This window comes from Peromyscus leucopus, chromosome 5 (assembly GCF_004664715.2).
Source record: "Peromyscus leucopus breed LL Stock chromosome 5, UCI_PerLeu_2.1, whole genome shotgun sequence".
Lineage (NCBI taxonomy): Eukaryota > Metazoa > Chordata > Mammalia > Rodentia > Cricetidae > Peromyscus > Peromyscus leucopus.
In genome coordinates, this window is record NC_051067.1 from 16,848,909 (window position 1) to 16,862,847 (window position 13,939).

General features: G+C 43.2%; 1 long non-coding RNA gene across 1 annotated transcript; it reads right to left on the reverse strand.

The window, feature by feature from the left end:
- Nucleotides 1-1,202: 1,202 nt before the first annotated feature.
- LOC114692066 lies at nucleotides 1,203-3,321 on the reverse strand. The gene is made up of 3 exons (XR_003734328.2): nucleotides 2,838-3,321; nucleotides 1,942-2,005; nucleotides 1,203-1,512 (listed from the first exon to the last, which is right to left on the reverse strand). It is a non-coding gene; the product is annotated as an uncharacterized LOC114692066 (long non-coding RNA).
- Nucleotides 3,322-13,939: the final 10,618 nt, after the last annotated feature.

The window sequence follows — 13,939 nt, forward strand, 5'->3', positions numbered from 1 at the left end:
ACAACGATGATTCCACATGGACTATGATAAAGCCATTAAGCCGATTAACACCATGGAAAAATCGACTTTGGACTACAAACTGATCAGAACAATTTCGAGAGGACTAGTTGAGAAGATCCAGCCTGACAGACTACTCAAACAAGGACTTGAAACAAGCCCTGAACTTTCCTTTTATGCAGAGACTGGACAAATGATACAGGACTTGACAATTAACCCAAAAATTTTCTTTTCAAGATTCCCTAAAGATATCTTCACCCCTAGAAAGCAAAAAGAAAAAGAGAATATAGATATGAGATAGATCATCGAATCTACTCTGAGAAAAAAAGATAAAGAAATAATAGGATAAATAGGTAGATCATTGAATCTACACTGAAGAAAAAGGGGAAGATATAAAAATGACAAAAGGTAGACTACTGAATCTATTATGAAAAGAAAAAAAAGAATATGGATATGATAAGATAAAAAGGGAGATTATGGAATCTACTTTTAAAAAGGAACTACTTGTTTTAAATAAGATAAGTAATGAAAATTTTTTGGTCTGAGTTTATCAGATGTTACTGGACTGGACATTGTTAATATATATAATGGAGTTTTTTTTGTCTGGATCTGTCAAATGTTAATGGACTAGACATTGTTAATGTAATCTTGACTGTATATTGCATATACTTATTGAAGATAGTTTTTCTTGTATTAGTTATAAGCTTTCTTTAATTTTAGACAAAAAGAGAGGAAATGTGGTGGTATTGTGTATTCTAATAAATTTACCTGGGGTCAGAGAACAGACAGCCACTAGATACAAAGGCTAGAAAATGGTGGCACTCACACCTTTAATCCTAGCATTCCAGAGATAGAAATCCCTCTGGATCTCTGTGAGTTCAAGGCCACATTGGAAATAGCCAAGCATGGTGACACGCCTTTAATCCCAGAAAGCCAGCCTTTAATCCCAGGGAGTGGTGGTAGAAAGCAGGAAGATATATAAGGCGTGAGGGCAAGAAACTAGAAGCATTTTGGCTGGTTAAGCATTCGGCTGGTTAAGCTTTCAGGCTTTGGAGCAACACAGTTCAGCTGAGATTCATTGGGATGAGGACACAGAAGTTTCCAGTCTGAGGAAACAGGATCAGCTAAGGAATTGGCAAGGTGAGATAGCTGTGGCTTGTTCTATCTCTCTGATCTACCAGCATGGACCCCAATAACTCGCCTGAGGTTTGATTTTATTAATAAGAACTTTTAAGATTCTGCTACACAGAGGAAAGACCAACAGAACATACTGGGAGAGGGTGGCCATTTGCAATCCAGGAAACTAACACGTCCGACACCTTGACCTGGGATGTCCAGCCTCCAGAACCATGAGGCAATGGTTTTCTGTTGAAGCCACGCTGCCCGTGGCACTTGGCCATGGCAGGACAAGGGGTAAACGCAACAAGCAAAGATCTTCTGGGGAAGTGCACGTTCAGGAAAAGGCAGAGGAAGCAGTCAGGAGAGGGTCATCCGGCCACGGTGTAAGTAGGACATCTGAGGAATAAGAGAAACCGAAGGATGGGTAGGACAGCTTCAGGCTGCAGCGTGTCTGGCAGCCCCTGAGGGAATGCTGTCTGTTAGAGAAGTCCTTCCTCCTCGCTCTAACACCCTGGTCACACTCAGAACTTAGCTGAACAGGCTCAAGGTCATGTGACTGGACAGGAAACAGCACCAGACTTAGCTACAGGCTGGGCTGAGAGCATGCCTACTCCCCACAGTGTGTTCTGGTGATAGGAACCCAGGCAGCTCGTCTCTACTGCTGTTGTGTGGGATGACAGACAGAGGGACTGCCTCAGGCCTCTCCCTTCCCAGGGCCCCTTCTCTTCCCTGCCTTCCGGAGAAGGAATGCTCATTGAGAATCCTCAGGACCAGCATGGGCTGGGATGTCACAGGACATTGGAAAGCAAGGTGGGGAAGCCTTACCTGGTGGGGCTTGATGGAACATGTCTGTAATCCAGCATTTGAGAGACTGAGGCAGAAGGTCAGCCTGGGATGCAGAGTTAAAAGTCAGCCTGGGATACATAACAAACTCAAATACCAACAATGCAAAACAATAAAACAGAGCTACAGATACCAAGGAATACTGGAAACACACCGTGATGTTAGTGTCAATCTGCTTCTTCCTACCCTTGTCTTGACTCTCAGCGACAACTGCAATGAACTTTAGCCCTTCCAGAGAACCATACAACCATCACACACACACACACACACACACACACACACACCACATACACACTCATACACACACACACCACATACACACTCATACACACACAAACACATGTACACACACAAACACGCATACACACATACCACACACACAAACACACACACACACCACATACACACAAACACACATACACACACACATACCACACACACAGTCACTGTACAAATAAAGCATATGTACATTTAAAACATAAAATTTGACTCAGATGTGGTGGCACACACTTGTAATTCCAGCACTCAGAAAGCGGAGGCAGGAGAGTTATAAGGTTTATGTCCAACCTGAATTACATTCCATGACAGTGTCTGGGGAATACCAACAAAACCAGGCAGGGTGATGCACATCTTTAATCCCAGCACTCCAAAGAGAGAGGCAGGCAGATCTCTGTGAGTTCAAGGCCAGCCTGGTCTACACAGCAAGTTCTAAGCCAGCTATGACTAAGTAGTGAGACCTTGTCAAAAAACAAAAACTCAAAATATCAGCAAACTACAGGTAGCATAAAGTTAGAAAACAAACAGGCATAAAGCTAGAACCCACCCACCCACCCAAAAAAGAAACACAACATAAATCAATATTAGAGGGGATTTCCTACCTCTACTCCACTTCAGCGAACCCTGGCCTTTGGAAAAAGGCTGGAAAACAACACACCATCCAGGTCTAGCACTTTCTGTGGCTTTGTTTCATTCTTCTCCGTCTACCTTTTGATTTCAATTCTCTTTCTGCCAACATGCCATGATCTTTCACGTCTTTGTACATAACATTCCCTTTCTATACGCTCTTCCAGGTCCCACCTTGCCGACCGGCTCCTAGCTATGCCAGGTCAGTGGTGACAGTTCAGGTCCCGTGGAGGGATCCAGGCTGGATTCAGGTTGAAAATCTTATCAGCTCTCACAGTTTCATCTCTCTGAGGCCGACTGCCTTCAGAGTTTTCTTCATGACTGTACTTTCTCTTTGCATAGCTACATTCCTGCTCCAGGGAAGGAATTTCTGTTTTGTTTATGATTGTCACCCTAGCAACTATCATGGGAACTCGGTTTTAGGGTTCATGGGGCATTCAGCTGAGTTTGATGGATGAATGGGACTGCTTCGTGGACTCTGTGTAAAAGGCCCCTAGACATTTTCAATGAGAGGTTGCTCTGAATATACTAGAGAGTTACAATGCGCTGTGGTTTCCACTAGCCTGTGTAGACCTCTCATACAGAGAAATGTATATTGAATTATTTCCTAACAGTGGTTACACATTTTTAATTTATGGTTTGTAATTCATGAAAAGATGAACTACAACACAACCAGTTAGGAGGCAGAGCTGAGAAAACGGTACGTGTAAATGCACAGGCAGAGGTTCTTGCCACGGCCCGTTTCTGTGACAGGAGAAGCTGAGATTAGAATTGCAGCCTGTTTTGCAGGACTGTAACAGGAACAGCTGGGGCTGAGCAATTACTGAAGGACAGGGATTCCTTCGTCACAGTCCTGGGGGCTGGGGAGCTGAGGGCTGTGCGTCCCACGGTTGCTGAGCTTTACTTGCTTATCATTCTATGGTAAGAAGTGGAAAAAAGGAGAACTGGAGGTGAGGAGAAGGAGGGGGCCAGGAGGAGAAAGGAAGAACAGAAGAAGGAAAGAGAAGAGAGTGGAGATGAGAAGAAAAGAGAGATGGGGAAAGGAAGGGAGGAAAGAAAAGGGGATAAAAAGGAGAGAGACAGAGATAGAAAGAGAGACCCAGCTTGTGAGGCCAAGGACATGGCTCAGCTGGTAAAGGCGTTTGCCCACAAGTCTGATGATCAGGATTCAATCCCTGCAGTCCACAGGATGGAAGGATGCAATTTGTGACTCCCACAAGTTGTCCTCTCCTACACACACACACACACACACACACACACACACACACACACACACACAGAGAGAGAGAGAGAGAGAGAGAGAGAGAGAGAGAGAGAGACTCACACAAAATAAAAATGTATTTTTTTAAGTAGTTTTTGCTCATTGTCCTCACTCACACAGAATCACACTTTGAAATAGAAAAAAAAAGATGTGACTAAAAATAGCTAAAGGAATACTTACAAGATGTATTTCATCATTGTGGGTGGACAGTTGAGGGCTGAGACAAGTGCCCCGAATTACTGCAGGAGCATCTAGAGAACAGACATTGGAGAGTCCTTTTGCCTACACATTGGGCTTTCTTAGGCTGATTTGTTCGGAGATCAGGAGCTGAGTTGATTAAGTCCCTGGGTTTAATCTCATAACAGGCGGGCAAGGGCTGTGCATCTCCAGCACTGTCATGGGAACGAGGGGCAAGTACAGACCAGAACGTCTGCTTACACACCATCCTCATTAGAGAGAGACCCAGTGGAGGGCTCCTCTCGAATAACCTTTGCTTTACTTTGTTACAGGAAATGACTCTAGAGTGTGCCAACAGAAAGACACTGATCAATTGTTACTCAGTTCAGGTTAATCCTATGGAGTGAAGATAAAGTGTGGCAAAGGTTTTCTTTCTCCAAGACAAAGATAAGAGTCACAGAAATAATATTTAGGTTGTCGACAATTGGCAATTACTCAGTTGTCTGAAAGTGAGTTCTATGATTATGCATTTATTTAATTAGTTGAGCAACTATTTATTAAAAGTTCATTACATGCTGTTACCACATAAAATGTAGGTATTTAAAAATAAATAGGGGACTGGGAACATGTCTCAGTCAATAAACTGTATTTGCATGGCAACTTAATTTTGATCCTTAACACTCACATAAAAAGGTGAGGTAGCATGTGTCTGTAGTCCCAGCCTAGGGAAGGTGGAGGCAGGAGGATCACTGGGCTCAATGGCCAGCCAGCCTTGCTGATTTGGTGAGTTCTAGGTTCAGTGATGGACCCTGTCTCAAGAAATAAGGTGGAGAGGATGGAGGAAGATGGCTGATGCCATCTTCTATAGCTCCCTGACCACATGCATGTACATACAACATATTGGGCTGGTTTGAATAAGAAAGGCCCCATAGGTTCATATATTTGAGTTCTTGATCATCAGGGAGTGGCACTACTTGATAGTAATTAGGATGTGTGGGCTTGTTGGAGGAAGTGTATCACTGGGGTTGGCTTTGGGGTTTCAAAATCCCAAGCCTGTGGTGATATTTTGTTGTACTCTAATAAAATTTGCCTGAATATCAGAGGACAGAGCCAGCCACTAGATTAAACATAGAGGTCAGGCAGTGGTGACACACACCTTTAATCCTAGCACTCTGGAGGCAGAGATCCATCTGGATCTCTATGAGTTCAAAGCCACCCTGGGCTACATGAGATTGATCTAGTCTAGGAGAGAAACAGAGCCAGGCAGTGGTGGCACACACCTTTAACCCCAGTACTTGGGAAGCACACACGGCGTTAATCCCAGTACTAGGAAGGTTGAGATAAGAAGTGAAATGGCTGGGCAGGAAAAGGCATAGAAGGCTGGAGGAGACAGGGATTAGAGCCCCTTTCGGCTGAGAACTCAGAGGCATTCATTCTCAGGATTCGTGGAGACAGCGTCGGCTGAGGAGCTGGTGAGGTGAGAAGTGGCTTGTTCCTTTATCTCTCTGTCTTTCAGGATTTACCCCAATATCTGGCTCTGGGTTTTTATAATAAGACCATTTAGGATTCGTGAAACACAAGCCAGTCCCAGTGTCTTTCTTTTCCTGCTGCCTGTGGGTCCAAACGTGGAATTCTTAGCTACTGCTCCAGTACCATGTCTGCCTGTGTGCTGCCATAATGATAGTGGACTAAACCTCTGAAACTGTAAGCCAGCCCCAGTTAAATGCTTTCTTTTATAAAAGTTGCCATGGTCATGGCATCACTGGCTAAGATGATGTTAAATAAATAAACTAGGACCAGGGGTACAGTTCAATAGTAGAGTGTTTGCTTAGCATGCACAAGGCCATGGTTTCAATCCATGGTACAATAAAATGATGATGATGATGATGATGATGATGGAGGAGGAGGAGGAGGAGAAGAAGAAGGGGAGGAAGGAATGGAGGAAGAGAGGAGGAAGGTTATGTAACTGGCTTGTACTTAGAATTTTTTAGCAAGATTGGAGAAGGTAAGAGAGACATTCTGGGCAGAGAAACCATATGTAAAGGCTCTATCAGGAGAATGCAACTATGAAACAAGGAGGGAGGGTTGTTGGGATGGCTGAAGACATGGGACATGAGAATGGATAAGTAGGGATGGCTGGGCAGAGTCCTCTGAAGCCCTTGTATTTCATGGAGAATACTGCAGGATCCTCAACAGATGGACTACCACCTTTTTCCTCACATGGAACAGTTATTGACTGTTGATGTCCTTAAGATGTCCACTGGATCACCTGCTCGCTGTTCCTAAGGGAGCCAACTTCCCATAAGACAATGTGTTCCACTTAGGACATGATGAATTAGTAACCTCCAACCCAGCACAAGGGAGAGGCACCACCCAGAGGTGGCCGGGCAAGGCTTCCTGGGACATTGGAATGAATCTAGAGGATAGCATGAGATGAAGTGAGTCCTTATACAGAGAGAGCTCTAGGTAAGCAGGCATGTAAGATGGGCCCAGACAAAGGCCAGCATCAACCCCAGAGTTGGTGATGGGTGGCAGAGGTGAGCCTGAGTTGGGAGGTCATTTGTGCTCCCTCCAGGAAGCTACACAATGTTCTCCTAAGGAGTTTGAGCCATACAGAAGGCACGGAACTCCTCAGGCTTTTTGAGCCCAGAATTTAGTTATTCTTTATTAAGTTAACCTGGACAATGAACTTCCACTTAGAATGTTTTTCTTTTTTCATTTTTTAAAATAATTACTTTAACCTACAACGAAAACCCAAACAAGACCAGAAGCAAAATGCATTGACCATTTGTTAGTAAGTTTCAATCATTTCAGGGATGTTATCTATTTAAACGGCTGTGCCACAGATCTCCTGACCTTATCCAGAAAACCCAGACTCCATCCCATTACACAGTCACAACTGGTAACCTGCCAATCACCATGCTGATTCCAGTCTCTACGGATTTGCATTTTCTAGATTCTTCATATAGGTGGAGTCAAGAAGCATTTGTGTTTTGACTGGTATAGACAGACTTTTCTCTTGGGGCCATCAGCTCACAAAAAAATGACACAGAGACTTATTATTAATTATGAAAGCTCAGCCTTAGCTTAGGCTTGCTTCTAACTACTTCTTATAACTTAAATTAACCCATGTTTTAAAATCTATGTTCTTCCACGTGATCATTAACTCATCTCCATTATGCCCATCCTAGTTATTCCATGTCTGCCTGGTGACTCTGCCTTTCTTCTTCCCAGAGCTCCCCCTGTCCAAAAGTCCCACCTATACCTCCTGCCTAGTTATTGGCCATTTAGCTTTTCACTAAACTGGACACAGTGACACATCTTCACACAGTGTAAAGCAATATTCCACAACAGACTGGCTTATTTTACTCAGCATAAGGCCATCAAGGGTTATCTGTTACAGCCCGTGAAGATGATTTTCTGGTTAAGGCTGTATCATATGATAACTAGCACTGCCCTCTGCTTATTCAGTCATATAGTTATAGACACCTGAGCCGTAATCCTTCCCCATCTTCTTCCCTTCCTCCCTCCCTCCTTCCCTCCCACGCTTTCTCTCTCCCTCCCCCGTCTCTCTCCTTGCTACTCTGCTTGCTTGCTTTCCCCCTTTGTCTCTTTAGTTGGTTCAGGATGCCAGAGATCAAACCCAAGGACTTATACATGCTTTTACACTCTCCATTTCTAAGGCATACCCAACCCCCATGCTTTCATCCACATGCAGTCCTTCAGTCTGTGATGGCTTGGCTTAGCTTTTAGACTTGGCAATGGTGTGAATGGAACACATTCAGTAGACACTGTACTTTGAATTTTGACCTTTCACCAAGCCATTGATGTATATAATACAACACTGTTTCACAACACTGGGCAGCGACAGGAACCAGCAACTCTCAGAGAGCCCTGTGATCAAGATGAGGGACAGCCAATCCTCTGCAGTGTGCTGTGCAGCTAAGCCTGGGTGCTGGGCAGGTTAGGTGCATTGGATCGAATATAGTTTTGACTTACCACGGGTTTAGCCGGGCACAATGGTGCATGCTTATAATTCCAGCACTTGGGGTAGAGGCAGGAAGATCAGGCATTCAAGGTCATCCTCTGCTACTCAATGAATTGGAGGTCAGCCTGGGCTACAGGAAATCTTATCTCAAAACAAACAAACCCAAGAGTAGTTAGAATTTGACTTTATCATTAGTCAGAGGATCTACATACTCCGAAATGGACTTTCTGGATCAGATGATAGGTACATTTTAAATTTTCTAGGGAACAGGACATTGTTTTCATAGTGGCTGTACATTTTACATTTCTACCAACAGTATACAAATGTTACAGTTCCTCCACCTCCTCTCGGGACTTGTTCTTTTGGGGGGTTATTTGTTCTGTTTTTATAGTAACAATGTTAACAGATGTGAAATGTTCTTTGTTGTGTTTCCTATTTGTTTTTAAGTCAATAAACTTTTATTGAAGGGATTTTGTGTGTGATGCCTTCAGTATCCGTCAGGGTCACTGAAGTTCAAGACTTTTAAAGACAGCCCCTTCTCAAAGAGTTGATGCTTGTGTGGTTGTGCTAACAGCACAAAGATCTTCAGCATCAATTTCTTCAAACAATTTACTTTCAGAGACATTTTAGGGTAGATATATCTCTCATGCCAATACCCCATATGATTTCAAATCATATGTATTCCTATCATTCTCACAATGCTATGGATATGTATGTAGGGTATGCCAGGGTCAGAAGAAGGAAGGGGAAGAAGAGGAGAAAAATTCGTGAGTCTTTCATAGTTAATTGTCTCATAGTTCCCCACAGGCACAAGAAACAGTCCTAGGAGCAAACAAAACTGCAAGTTACTGTATGAGGAGTATAGTTTTCTAGCAATGTGTGGCCACTGCAGAAATCCTATCAGGATAGTCCTCCATCTTTGTTGTTTTTAAGTTGAGCAGTTAGTCCCTGCCAATTCCCTTCACTGCTTCTCCTTCCAACCATCCCAGTCTGCACACCCACCCGCCCACTTTCCCTGAATTCTCCCAATCAACTTTTCAGAACAAGCCGTGACCCATGGGAGTCCAAGCTGGTAAAAGCAAGGAATGACTAAAACCCTTCCTTTCCCAATGCATTCTTTTTTAAAAATTATTTTACATTTTTATGTACTTATTTGCATGAGTGTGTGGGCATATGTGCACACGAGTGTATGGAGGTCAGAGAACAACTTGAAGGAGTTAGCGGTCTCCTTCTACTGTGTGGATCTGGGGGATGAACTCGGGTCCTCAGGCTTGGCTGCTGAGTACCCCTTCCCAACCCACGCCTACCCCTTCCTGGCCTAAACTCTTTCCTTTGCCCTTCGCGTCAGGGAGGCTGAACATGAACTTAGCATCTTTGCTAATCTTTGTGACCAGCCTTAACCATAGGACATGAACTCAGGAGAAGGCCCCTCCCTTGTCCCCCTGAAACTGAATGGCATCCAGTTCCTCACAGGAGTGACCGCAGCCTGGCAGGCATATTGGTTTTGGCCTCTGTAAGGATCCGTTCTTACTGAGCACCCCATTTTTATAGTTTGGCCGTTAGGATTCAAGTCTCCAGTTGATTAGATAAGGAATTCCAAGCAGGGCCGTTGAAGGGTGGAGGAGGAAGGTGTTACATCAGAGCCCTCCCAGGCCTGCTCTGTGACGCCCTCACCCTCATGGAGTGCCCCTCACCAAGCATGTCCTTCCTTGGCAAGCGCTGACTCTTGTTTGAAAGTTTTCTGTGTTGAATAAGAGGCCTTTGATTTTTTTTTTTCCTTCTGACCTTTTTTTCTTTTTTTAAATTGCTGTAGTTAAGAGCCTCGGGCCAGATCCTGCCCTTAGCTACTATTTCTATGGCATTTGGATTACACACATAAGCAAACACCGAGTGGAGTTCATCACAGACTTTTAATAACAACTTCCATCTGCATCTCTCTTTAGTGCGTAGAAGACGTTTGCAAATATAACTAACTGTTCAGGGGACCCACATATGTACAAATACCGTGATAGATAAAGCAGAAATTAGTCCTGTCTTATGGAGGAGTCAAGCCTCAAAGGAATCGCATAGCTGGCCCTAGGCCACACAGGCCTACACGGGACTCAAGCCCAGACCTTTTGATTTTTAAATCTGTACCGAGGAGGATTTTGTTTTGTAATGGCAATTATAAAAACACATGGATGAGGCAGAGCCAGGCGGATCTCTGTGAGTTCGAGGCCAGCCTGGGCTACCAAGTGAGTCCCAAGAAAGGCGCAAAGCTACACAGAGAAACCCTGTCTCGAAAAACCAAAAAAAAAAAAAAAAAAAAAAAAAAAAAAAAAAAAACACATGGAAAAGTGGGTTGGTAAATTATTTGAAAAGTATGGAAGAAAACATAATCAAATGAAAGTAACTAGATTTGTAAAGTTCAAGATGCAGGAAATAATCTTACAGAAACTATGGGGAAAGAATATGAAAGACTGATGTATTCATTTATCTAGTCTTTGACAATCATCTCCAGGAAGGGCTAAATGAGGAATGAGAGGATAGGTGGATGGAGCTACCTGGAGTCCTAGATAAGGTCTCCCAAGAGGGTGAGCCCAGACTGCTTAACTGTAGTGTCTACAGGGAGAGAGGGTGGAGGCAATAAGGAGATTGACTTCTGTAAGGAGCAGAGATCAGGCCTGTAGTCCCAGCACTCTGGAGGCTGAAGCAGGGGGATCACAAGTTCAGAGCCAGCTTGGGCTACAGAATAGTAAGACCTTGTGTCAAAAACAAAACAAAAAAGAAGGAAAAATCAAATAAACAAAAAAGAAAGGAAGAAAAGAGGGAAAACACGTGTGTATGGAAACCTGGACCCCTGCCTCAGAATCATGTGTTTGGTTAACAGCCAACACTGTGTGGGCGGCCTCTGCTTGGAGTTTACCATTTGTCCGTATTTTGATGTATTATTGATATTAGTCACCTCCACCAATTGGTGTAGAAATCTCAAGGTGCTCTAGGGGATCCCTGGTTTGCCCCCAGAGACTCTGGAAATGTCTTTGGGTTTTAAAACCCCAAGGAAGAGACAAGAGCCACCTGGCTGAGTAAGAAGCTGCTGAGAAGGGGCTGGGTACCATTCTCCCTTCCCTAGGTTTGGAAGAGCCGCCCTCTGTGGTCTAGCACACATATGGAGGTAGAGGACAACTTGCAGGAGTCAGGTCTTTCCTTCTATCTACCCTGTGAGTTCTGGGAATTTAACTCAAGCCTGCAGGCCTGTGGTAGGCACCTTTACCTGCTGATCCACCTCACAAGCTTAGCTCGGTTTATATTTATGGATTTACTCTTAATCTTTTCAGTCTTAAGGTGAATTTCTCATAGACAACAGATAGTTGGGTCTTAGTTCTTTGTTGGCTCAGACAGTCTCTGTTGTGGTAATATTTTAATTGTGCTAAAATGTGATTTTATTTGTATGTTAATAAATACAGTTTGCCTGGAGATCAGAGGTCACATAGCGAGTCACATAGCCATAAACAGGAGTCAGATGTTGGTAGCCCACGCCCTTAATCCAATCACATGGCAGGCAGAGTCTCTGTGTGGTCAAGGACACAGCCAAGCGTGGTGACGTGAGCCTTTAATCCTAGTACCAACCATAGAGACCTGGAGGTCTGTATAGACAGGCAGTGACGAGAAAGTCATGTACAGCACCCACATCATACCTGCAAGTCAGCATTCCACAGGTATATAGGCGGGTTTTTCTGTCTCCTCCCCTACCAGCTCCAAAATAACCACACAGAGACTTTTTATTAATTATGAAAGCTTAGTAAAGTGAAAGAAAGGAAGAAAGAAAGAAAGGTAGAAAGAAAGAAAGGTTGGCTGATAGCTTAGGCTTGTTCTTAACTAGCTCTTATAACTTAAATTAAAGAATATTTTTATTAATCTATGTTTTACCATGTGATTTTTACCTCTATCTCATTCTGTGAGTCTGACTCATTCGTTATCTGTCTGGCTTCTCCACCTTTCTTCTTCCCAGCATTCTCTCTGCCCTGAAAAATTCTGCGTAGCTATTGGCTGTTCAGCTTTTTATTAAACCAAAGATTATTCCACAACACAGGTCCTCCCCAGTTTCTCCTACTCATACTTTTTTTTTAACCACCCCTGCTTCTAGAATGTTTCCTGAGCCTCGGAGAGATGAATAGCTGTCCTATTTATGGCTGGGCATTTATTTATTTTCAGTACTTTGACTAGTTATGAGCCTTTGCAGTGACCATTGCAAAAAGAAGTTTCTCTCTGGTCAAAGATGAGAGCAGCACTGATCTATGGGCATAAACATAGTCATTTAGAAGACCATTTTATGGGCACATCATGTCTATTTAGCAAAACATCAGTTTTCCCCACTCAGGCCTATGACCTTCCTAACCACAGGCTCTATCTGTTTACAGCATCAGAGGTGAATTCCTCCCAATCAGAAGGCAGTTGGTTACCCTGTAGCTGGTTTACAGCATCAGAGGTGAATTCCTCCCAATCAGAAGGCAGTTGGTTACCCTGTAGCATACTTATCCCTATTGCACTGGTGGACTCATGTTGCTTGACTGGTCAGTGTTGTTACAGGAAGAGTCCACAGCTGTGTAAGACTGCTGTTGACAGTTATCCCCCAGCAGCCTGAGGATAGCATCTGCTGGCACTCCGAGGGCTCCAGAATGGAGGAAATTTCCAGTTCAGTTCCAGATTGATTTCTTTATGTCTGTGAACAAGGCATATGGCTTGCATGACTTTCTATTAGAAGTCTTGTGTAATTCTTATTTTTGTTCCTCTTACGTGCCAACTGTTTCTCCTCGGCATGTCAAGATTTTGCTTGTATTCTATTTTCTACACTTTGAATTTGTGTGTGTGTGTGTGTGTGTGTGTGTGTGTGTGTGTGTGTGTGTGTATCTAAGCCTCTTGGATCTGTGGTGGTTTGGTGTGTCTCATTAATTCTGGAAACACTTCACCCATATTACTTCAATTGTTTCTTTGCCCTTTTTAAATTCTCCATCCGATATCCCAGGTATGTTACATTGTCTGCAACTTCTGCACAGTTAACGACATATGACATACCGTGTCCCTTGTTTGTTCTCACTTCTTTTCTCTTTACAGTTCAGTTTCAGAAACTTTCACTGATGTATCTTCCAGTCCACTGATCCTTTCTCTGGTCGTGTTTAGTCTCTCCTAAGTCCATCAAATGCTTTCTTTGCATCTGTTAGTGGTTTTGGTTGCTATTATTTCCTTTTGATTTTTACATAGAGTTTCTGTTTTTCAACTTATTCTTCATCTATCCTTGCATGTTGTCAAACTTTTTATAACATCATTAGCATATTAAGCATAGTTATTTTACATGCCTTATCTCTTAATTCCACAATCTGTGTCATATCTGATGTTTCTCTTTTCAGATTGCTCCTTTTAAGCATTTCTTGTCATATTTTTTGCATTACTTTAAAACCATGGTAATTGCTTTCTGAATGTTAGAGACTTTTCTTAGGTCTTCATCTTGAAGGAGAGTGGAGTTCCTGGAAAACAAAATCATCTAAAGGGATGCCAAAGGCAATTATTCAGAACACAAACCTTCACTGTCAAAGAGATTGAGAAATTTTTCACAGAAAAGAAAATTTTCTGAGGGAGTCACATAAAAGCCAACTTACCGAACTCAAAGTTTT